The 10796-nt window shown below is 38.9% G+C and overlaps 1 protein-coding gene across 1 annotated transcript in view; it reads right to left on the bottom strand.

Moving 5' to 3' along the window:
• The window catches only part of gal3st3 (galactose-3-O-sulfotransferase 3), a 48537-nt gene extending 39376 nt beyond the window's left edge, over positions 1-9161 (bottom strand). The window contains exon 1 of the mRNA XM_089131259.1: positions 8862-9161. The gene's annotated coding sequence lies outside the window, so the exon portion shown is untranslated. The remainder of the gene's footprint in view (positions 1-8861) is intronic.
• Between the last annotated feature and the right edge of the window lie 1635 nt (positions 9162-10796).

A 10796-nucleotide genomic window follows, 5' to 3' on the forward strand; every position in this document is an offset into this window, starting at 1 on the left:
AGAAACCTGTTTCAGTTTGTAACTGTTTTCTTTATTTTACATGTAAAGAAAATATCTTAAAGATGTTTGTTTAACTTTTTGATTCAGTTTTAAATGTTCTGTTGGTTGTATTTTATCCCAGCTTTTATGTAGCGTTAAAAAATTGAAATAGGAAGTGCTTCTGGACCAGTGTTTACATCTTGTGAAATGGTCTATAGTCAACCTTTTGTCATTTCAATTATTTATACCTCACTAACATAGTTTCTTTGATTTATATCTCTGAGCTGTCATGAAAACAAAACATTGTTGTTCCTCATATTTTTATTTTAAAAGGAATTTATCACTATAGTTACCAGTAAAACATGGGAACAACTGAAACAAATGTTGTTTGATGACACTTAATGTCACTGTCATTAAAACATCCGTTTCTGGGAAATAGTTTAAACAATGAATTATTGTTTGAACATGTTTGAGCTTCTCCAGAACCAATGAGGTTCATTCTCGTGTTACGCATCACGTTTGAGCTTCTCCAGAACCAATGAGGTTCATTCTCGTGTTACGCATCACGTTTGAGCTTCTCCAAGAACCAATGAGATTTATTCTTCTGTTACGCATCACGTTTGAGCTTCAGCAAGAACCAATGAGATTTATTCTTCTGTTACGCATCACGTTTGAGCTTCTCCAAGAACCAATGAGATTTATTCTTCTGTTACGCATCACGTTTGAGCTTCAGCAAGAACCAATGAAATTTATTCTCATGTTACGCATCACGTTTGAGCTTCAGCAAGAACCAATGAGATTTATTCTCATGTTACGCATCACGTTTGAGCTTCGGCAAGAACCAATGAGATTTATTCTCATGTTACGCATCACGTTTGAGCTTCAGCAAGAACCAATGAGATTTATTCTTCTGTTACGCATCACGTTTGAGCTTCAGCAAGAACCAATGAGATTTATTCTTCTGTTACGCATCACGTTTGAGCTTCTCCAAGAACCAATGAGATTTATTCTTCTGTTACGCATCACGTTTGAGCTTCTCCAAGAACCAATGAGATTTATTCTTCTGTTACGCATCACGTTTGAGCTTCTCCAAGAACCAATGAGATTTATTCTCATGTTACGCATCACGTTTGAGCTTCGGCAAGAACCAATGAGATTTATTCTCATGTTACGCATCACGTTTGAGCTTCTCCAGAACCAATGAGGTTCATTCTCGTGTTACGCATCACGTTTGAGCTTCTCCAGAACCAATGAGGTTCATTCTCGTGTTACGCATCACGTTTGAGCTTCTCCAAGAACCAATGAGATTTATTCTTCTGTTACGCATCACGTTTGAGCTTCAGCAAGAACCAATGAGATTTATTCTTCTGTTACGCATCACGTTTGAGCTTCTCCAAGAACCAATGAGATTTATTCTTCTGTTACGCATCACGTTTGAGCTTCAGCAAGAACCAATGAAATTTATTCTCATGTTACGCATCACGTTTGAGCTTCGGCAAGAACCAATGAGATTTATTCTCATGTTACGCATCACGTTTGAGCTTCAGCAAGAACCAATGAGATTTATTCTTCTGTTACGCATCACGTTTGAGCTTCAGCAAGAACCAATGAGATTTATTCTTCTGTTACGCATCACGTTTGAGCTTCTCCAAGAACCAATGAGATTTATTCTTCTGTTACGCATCACGTTTGAGCTTCTCCAAGAACCAATGAGATTTATTCTCGTGTTACGCATCACGTTTGAGCTTCGGCAAGAACCAATGAGATTTATTCTCATGTTACGCATCACGTTTGAGCTTCGGCAAGAACCAATGAGATTTATTCTCGTGTTACGCATCACGTTTGAGCTTCGGCAAGAACCAATGAGATTTATTCTCGTGTTACGCATCACGTTTGAGCTTCGGCAAGAACCAATGAGGTTCATTCTCATGTTATGCATCACGTTTGAGCTTCAGCAAGAACCAATGAGGTTAATTTGTTTTTGCATGTCAATCAGTCTCGGTTATGCTTCTGTTTATATTCTCAGATTAATGTTTATATGTGAACACAAGCCTAAATTAAATCTGCTGATTTCCTAAAATTCCACCTGCTGAAGTCATTAATGTCGAGTTAATTAGGGGATTCATTTTGGATACTATAATTCATTATGACAAACCACCTTGAGCAGTGATTCCTGGTTGTTTTAAAAACCCGGTTTAATCTGGTTATTCTTAATGAACACGTGTGTTTACATGCCCTGAGGAAAATATTATAGTTACTTTTTTAATTGAGTTGGTTTTGCTGTTCATTTAAGAGCCTCCTAAGGTCAAAGGCCTCGTCGCCTCTTCTGTTGAATCTATAATCCTAAATAAATACGAATAAAGTTGATCAGTCCATGATCTATTGACTTATGGAAGTGTGTGTACCACTCTTACTCATTAAAGGATTAGTTCACTTTTGAAAAAACATTTGCTGATAATTTACTCACCCCATGTCATCCAAGATGTCCACGTCTTTCTTTCTTCAGTCGAAAAGAAATTAAGGTTTTTGATGAAAACATTCCAGGATTTTCTCCATATAATGGACTTCAATGGGAACCGGATGGTTCAAGGTCCGAAAGATAGTGTTAATAACAGTTTCAGATGCAGCTTCAAATGTCTTTAAACGACACCAGACGATGAATAAGGGTCTTATCATGCGAAACGATCGGTTATTTCAATGCTTATTCCAAAAATGTAACTTTTCTAAGGAAAAATGCTAGCCTTGCTCTATTCTGTGAGGCGCGTTTGCGACGTCACGTAATACGTAATTACGTTCAAAAGGTCACGGGCGACGTAGCCAGAACTACAGAGTCAGAGTGTTTACAAGTTGAACGCATAGGTTGAACGTGCAAACTAACTCAAACACCGTTTACAAAAAAGGAATTAAAAGGAAAAAAAACGATGTCGGACGATTTTGATTCTGTACTCGCCCGTGACCTTTTGAACGTAATTACGTATTACGTGACGTTACAAACGCGCCTCAGAGAATATAGCAAGGCTAGCATTTGTCCTTAGAAAAGTTACATTTTTGGAATAAGTTTTGAAATAACCGATCGTTTCGCATGATAAGACCCTTATTCATCGTCTGGTGTCGTTTAAAGACATTTGAAGCTGCATCTGAAACTGTTATTAACCGTCTTTTGGACCCTGAACCATCCGGTTCCCATTGAAGTCCATTATATGGAGAAAAATCCTGGAATGTTTTCATCAAAAACCTAAATTTCTTTTCGACTGAGGAAAGAAAGACATGGACATCTTGGATGACATGGGGGTGAGTAAATCATCAGCAAAAGTTTTTTCAAAAGTGAACTACTCCTTTAACATTGCTGTTGTTTTTCCAAATTTGCAAGTTGGATAAAAGCTTCTAGATATCTAATGTAAAATGTTCCGACCTTGAAGATGCCGAGAAAGGGCAGATAGCCAACATTCGAACGTCAAATCATTCCTTAAGAAGGTGTGTCAAATTAAACAACTGCTTTGTGAAGAGAGTCATATTGCAATCAAAGATATGTGTTTGCAGGCGAATAAGGAATGATAAAGGACTGCCTTTGTTTTGGGACCTCTAATGCTATGACTCAATATCTTACGTGTTCAGACGTAATTCTCACATTTTCCATCTTTTGTGATAGGAAATGAATGCGGGTGATTTACTTCCTTGTAAAAATTACATTATGGAAAAACCCAAATCGCATTGGGGAAAAAAATAGGAAATTCTAATATTGCAATTTTCTGTTTTAAAACTCATGAGCCGTTTATCTATATTGAAGGTTTTTTCTTTTTCTTTTTCAAGTATGGCTTCTCATGTTTTTTATGGTTTCTTATCCTCCCCCTACTCCTAATTTTCTCTCCCTTTATTTCTGTGCAGAGACTTTGTCCTTGTGGGATCAAGTATCCCAGCACACACAGGGCACTGTTAACAACAATGAGGGCTGGGTGAGACAGTGTGTGTGTGTGTCAGAAGAATAGGCCTTGTGTATGAGAGGTGGGTGAGAATGAAGGTGGACAGTGAGACTGAAAACTAGTTAATGAAGAACAGGAGATATTTGCTCTCAGGGTGTGTGAAGCTCCATGAAGATGCCGCTCTCAGATAGGTGTGACTTAATTTTCATTTTTGGGTGAACTAACCCTTTAACGAGCATTTGGTTCACTGTTCGCATCAGAATCACCCTAAAGGTCTCACTCATGGTCATAATCCGGTTAGTAATTCTTTTAATTCTAAAACATTTTTAGTCTCAGACTAAACATTTTTTTAGTCTCAGAAGTGCATAAAGCTACACTTTTAGACATTAGAAAATCGCCTGATTCTAAGACATTAGAAAATATCTTTTAATCTCTCTCTGGACACGAACGAAATTCCTCTTTTATGGAAATCTGCATTTGCTATTTCTCTGTTAAAAGGGGGAGACCCAACAGATTTAAACATTTACGAAGGAATGATAAAGTTACGAAGTTACTACGTCACGCGGAAGTGAGTTAGCATTCCCGGTTCCTTCGCTCTAAAGTCTATGGGATTTTTGAATGGGTTTTCCCTTACGAAAAATAAGTTTATTCAAGTGTGCCATTAGTATACTTCTTTTAAACTAAAAATAAGAAAGTATACTTTCAGTTTATTTTTCCTGTTATTCTCAGAAGTATACTATATGTACTTCTCAGAAATATACTTCAAATGACACTTAAGTGTACTTGACTTATACTGAGAGAAAAGCAAGTATATTTGTCCTGTTCTTGTAATCAATCTTTTGATCCAGAAATACTTAAAAGTATAATTAAGTATTCAAAGTATACTTGTATAAGTATTACAGTAAAAAAGTAAACTCATATATACCCATAAATTCACTTGCAGTACACATGAGATACATAATTATGAACTAGTTGTGCACTTACTGTTACACTTATAGTACTATACAGTACTTTTATGTACTAAAAGTGGGCCAATTTAGTCCCAAGCGGTATTAAAATAGTACACTTACAAGTTTACTACTAGTAAATAGTGACATTAGTATACTTACTACATAATGTATACTTAAAAATATACTTGAACACATACTACATAAAATGAGCTTGAAATATACTTCTTTTTCGTAAGGGTTTGCTAAATCGCCTGAAATAAGGTCTGTGGTGAATAAAGCCTCTAAACATTTTCACGTTTTGATCTATGACATAAAACACAAAAGTTATAACCTGATTGTGTGTTTTTAAAAAAAAAAACTTTACAGTGTCTGCTTGTGTTTTATTTTAAACTTTATATAGGCTTCAAAATGTATACATTTTAGATTAACTAAAGATTATCTTGATAGACAAAACGTGTAAGGGTCACAACTCTTTGTTAAACACAGATCTTATTTTTTGCGATTTTCCCAAGCAGCAACATTCTAATCTGAAAGATGAAGCCTACCTGGAAGTGCGATAAACTGCAATACATCGAAAATCCTCTAGGGGCAGATCCCAAAAGGGAGCAGATGTCCTTAGACCCCCATGTTATAATGTCCGTTTTCACAACATAAATTCATATGTTTACAGGTTGGTCCCACGGACTTTTATTGTAATCTTCAATATATTCCGCGTGCCTGACAACTGTGTGTGTGGGGGGGGGGGGGGGTTAGTTAGTTTAGATCATATTTAGATATAAAACGTATGACAAATAAGGGCGGTTAACTTTGATTGACAGCTGATAACGGGCTGCGCCGAGTGATTTTGACGTCTCGGCCATGATCTGATACAACACATCATATACCACCTCTGAAACTTTTGTATTTTGTATTTTCCAAGATTTTCCAGTATGGCGCCGTCCATACCCCCCATAAACAGCCCGTTCTTCAGAGAGTCTATGGGTGACGTCACAGACGCTTTGTCCATATTTTTTACAGTCTATGGATTTTCCAAAAGTCTATGGGGAAACCCATGCGCCGCTCCGAGTTTTCCTAGAAAGTGACGTCATCACTTTGGCACTCTATAGACGAATCCGGCGAAACTACCGGAAGTAAGCGGGCGCCATTACTGAGCTGTTGCTGGGTAGCGTTGCGCCATTGCCTCCTATTGTTTTAGTTGCAACTTGCGTCCACTGGAATAAACAGCCCACGATTTACGACTGTCACTAACGTTACAACGTTACCCCTTGTATAATGTCGAGTGGGTAAACAGTTTCCGGTATAAATTGTTTCAATGGTGGCAGTGAAATTTCAATTTTGAAGAGAAAACATTGTGAATACCCCGGGTCGACTGCCCCTGTCTGGTGCCGTACGGTTTACACAGATTTCCTGGGCGAGTACAAGACGCGGACATTCGCGTATAATAACAATTATTTAATGACATAAGTAAAAAAATATAACAAATATGTGATATAGTGATCAGCAAAATCTCCTCTCTTGCTATTTTTTCTATTCAATTAACATGCTATGGTCATTAAATGGCTTTCCTGAGCTAAATGTAACGTTATGTGACATAATTGTTTTCCCGCTGTTATATTGACCTCTTTCCATGGTTTAAAAACACTTATTGGTCAATATTATGTATATTTTCTAGCTGTAACGTTACCTTACCCATGCCTGTTGCAATGTGAAAATGAGATAAATAATGGACACAAAGGAAAAACATGAATTTGTTTTTTTGATTTCATTCATTTATTTATTGTTGCCAAATGGACAGATTTTTTTATAGTTTCCTCGTTAGCAAACGTTAGCCTAGCTAGCTTGCCAACTTGCCAAGCTATTTTCATAAATAATCTGTAAGATCGTTTGTACCTTCATCTGTGACTGGAGGCCGCTGTCTAACATCATCAACCCAACAAGTCATTCTGCCTGGCTGTAGCTGTCATCGAGGGTGAGTTCGCGTTATCACCGAGGTTTGTTTACATACCGGTGCACATGTCTATGCCGGTTTAACAGCTCAGTAATGGCGTCGCCACAAGATGGCAGCCTACACAGAACGCTCGTCGGATTCGTCTACTGGCACGGATGAGCCGCGGGGCCGCCATCTTAAACCGGACATCCGCTCTGCGCTCAGTGTAATCTGTATAGCAAGTGATTCGAGCGCATTTAATTAATCATATCTCACTGAAAAACGAACTGATTTTCACATGGGTTTTTTTTGCCGCAAAAGTCATTCATGTAGCTATGATACAGGACACATGGTTCGGCGTAGTTTAATATCCACATTAGGTTTAACAGTAAGATAATATGACCACCAGACACAATATGTAATATATGAAGAATATAATTTATTTTATAAATTGTTGTGACATGCACACACACAAACAGAGTCTCTCTCTCTCACACACACACACACACACACACACACAGAACGCAGCCACCTGGAAAAAAAAAATTGAGAATGTGTTTGCATCAGTTATTTGCAAAAATTAAATTCGGACAACATTAAGCCTATACCTTATTGTATGTGGATGTGTGGGAGGGGAAAATGTCGAGACTAAAGCCCTATTCGGATTAACTTTACAAGGGTAGATGGAAGTTAATGATGTAATTTTACCACAGGACTTCTGTAAAATCAATAGCCAAATCGCTTGTGATAAGATAGTTGGAGGGGTAACGCTGTCATGCGTGTATTACACTGCTTCCTGATATCATGTGCGCAAACACAATTAACCTATACAACAGGGCAGTTGAATACTTATCTGATAACCGAGAAGCTCTTGCAGTTATTACTTTAACAGTTACCCCACCTCTCCATGCCTGGTGAACACCAGCTGATGCAGTAAACAGGATTTCACAACGATTTCAGTACACAGTAATAGCAAAGATCCTTGCTCCTTCTCGATTATCTGGTAATTTTCTATTCACAAAATACAACCAATGGTACGGTAATGTTAAGACTTACTTGTGAAAGTTAATGGAAAAGTAACCTTTCAATGGTCCGGTGATCAGAACAGGAAAATATTCCACAATGCTCTTGACATCTTATCTGCTGCCACGCAACGAAACTAATACGACCGGTTCAAGATGGCCGCCGGATTTCTTGGTTTCCAGCGGCCAATAGGGCATCCAGTCTATATAGCCGCGTTTCCACCGCAGGAACTATGAACTTTGGGGTGGTACTCGGTGTGTTTACACCGCAGGAACCTGGGTCTAAATGAAGTTCTGGGTAAAAATCTAGGAGGCCATGATGGACAGAGGCCACTGGGCAAAATTGGCCAGGATGCCGGGGTTACACCTCTACTCTTTCGAAAGACATCCTGGGATTTTTTGTGACAACAGAGAATCAGGACCTCGGTTTAACGTCTCAATCGAAGGATGGTGCTTTTTTGACAGTATAGTGCCCCCATCACTTTACTGGGGCGTTAGGACCCACACAGATCACAGGGTGAGCGCCCCCTGCTGGCCTCACTAACATCTCTTCCAGCAGCAACCTGGTTTTCCTAGAAGGTCTCCCATCCAGGTACTGACCAGGCTCAGCCCTGCTTACAGTAGCTTCAGTGGGCAACCAGTCCTGGGCCACAGGCATAGACATATACACTAGACCTCACCTTGGGGTTCTAAGCATGCGTCAAAACTGCCGCCATCTTGGAACAGGGGTCTTGTCATAGGAAGTAGCTGGGTAAGGCTGCTATCTCTGCCTTTACATCGAATTCATTGATGGTGGCGGAATTTTGTGCAGCGTATGATGTTCACGGATGAAATCTGAACTTGGAAGAATGTTTTTTTTAATAAAAAATTTTTTTTTTCTTTCTGGAATCAATGATAAATACATGTCTGACCGTTGGAACAAACCAAAAAAAAACAAGAACAATCGCATTCATGATGATTTATGGTGATTTTATTTCCGTTAGACCTGTGTCTACTACATTGACACTGATGCATTAAAGGATTAGTTCACTTTTGAAAAAACTTTTGCTGATAATTTACTCACCCCCATGTCATCCAAGATGTCCATGTCTTTCTTTCCTCAGTCGAAAAGAAATTTAGGTTTTTGACGAAAACCTTCCAGGATTTTTCTCCATATAATGGACTTCAATGGGAACCGGATGGTTCAAGTATCAAAAGACGGTTAAAAACTGTTTCAAATGCAGCTTCAAATGTCTTTAAACGACACCAGACGATGAATAAGGGTCTTATCATGCAAAACGATCGGTTATTTCAAAACTTATTCCAAAAATGTAACTTTTCTAAGGACAAATGCTAGCCTTGCTCTATTCTCTGAGGCGCGTTTGTAACGTCACGTAATACGTAATTACGTTCAAAAGGTCACGGGCGACGCAGCCTGAAGTACAGAATCAAAATCGTCCGACATCGTTGTTTTTCATTTTAATTCCTTTTTTTGTAAACGGTGTTAGAGTTAGTTTGCACGTTCAACCTATGCGTTCAACTAGTAAACACTGACTCTGTACTTTCGGCTACGTCGCCTGTGACCTTTTGAACGTAATTACGTAATACGTGACGTTGCAAACGTGCCTCACAGAATATAGCAAGGCTAGCATTTGTCCTTATAAAAGTTACATTTTTGGAATAAGTTTTGAAATAACCGATCGTTTCGCATGATAAGACCCTTATTCATCGTCTGATATCGTTTAAAGACATTTGAAGCTGCATCTGAAACAGTTTTAAACCGTCTTTTGATACTTGAACCATCCGGTTCCCATTGAAGTCCATTATATGGAGAAAAATCCTGGAATGTTTTCATCAAAAACCTAAATTTCTTTTAGACTGAGGAAAGAAAGACATGGACATCTTGGATGACATGGGGGTGAGTAAATTATCAGCAAAAGTTTTTTCAAAAGTGAACTAATCCTTTAAAGTGGCGGGGCTCCCCTGTTTCAAGATGGCGGCTCTATTGACGCATTCGTTCCATTGAACTGCCGTAGCCAAGGTGAGGTCTAGTGTATATGTCTATGGGCCACAGGGTGATACGGCTGCTGGCAGGAGGTTGCAGTTCCAAAGAGGTTGCCAAGCAACACATGCAGCAACAAAGCATCACAAACAGCAGTTGAGCAGTATCAAAGTCCTTTTAGTCAAGTTATGACACTCGGCCGCCATCTCGGCAACGCCTCCGGGCAGCTATTTCGGACTTAACAAGACTAGGCTCTATCTAAATGAATGGGCAGAGAGTCAGAACTGCACTTTCACTGGTCACCGGGACATAAAAACTGCATGTATAGAAACAGCAGTAAAATATAATAAAAATTGCTGAAGTTTGATGACTTAGCCCTGCGCTGCACAGTTTGAAACACAGTATGTGCACGCTCTCGCTCGCTCGATCTAGATTCCGGGAAATTTTAACTAATTTGCGGGCATCAGCGAAACACAGCTTCTATCAATCTGCGGGAGACACCCGGTACTTATAGGAGACTTGGGATGTCTGATATTTACACAACGCACACATACACTGCATATTAAATCTGGCGCCTTTTCAAACAGTAACGCATTTAAATGTTTCCCAGCTTGACCGTTAAAAGCAGACGTTTGGCTGTCCAGCGGGAGGGGACATTTCCATACAACCGCCATCTTTGGTGTTACGGGTTTTCCCTATACATTTGTATTAAAGGGATAGTTTACTTTGAAATTAATTTTTGGTATGTTTTAGCTTACCTCAAGGGCATCCAAGATGTAGGTGTCTTTGTTTCCACAGTATTTTCAATTTTGACATTTTTCAGTCAAACCGTTGTTGTCTGTCAGTCATACACTGGAGGCTAAGGGGGTCCACCAAAGAGCATGCACAGAGAAGTCCAAATTAAACATGATTTAATGACTCGTAAATGTAAGTACACATTGATGACCTAAGACACGAAACGAGCAGTTTGTGTGAGAAAACAAACAGTATTTATATCGTTTTTACCTCGTGTAATCA

This window comes from Pimephales promelas, chromosome 1, assembly GCF_988280905.1.
Source record: "Pimephales promelas chromosome 1, fPimPro1.hap1.1, whole genome shotgun sequence".
NCBI lineage: Eukaryota > Metazoa > Chordata > Actinopteri > Cypriniformes > Leuciscidae > Pimephales > Pimephales promelas.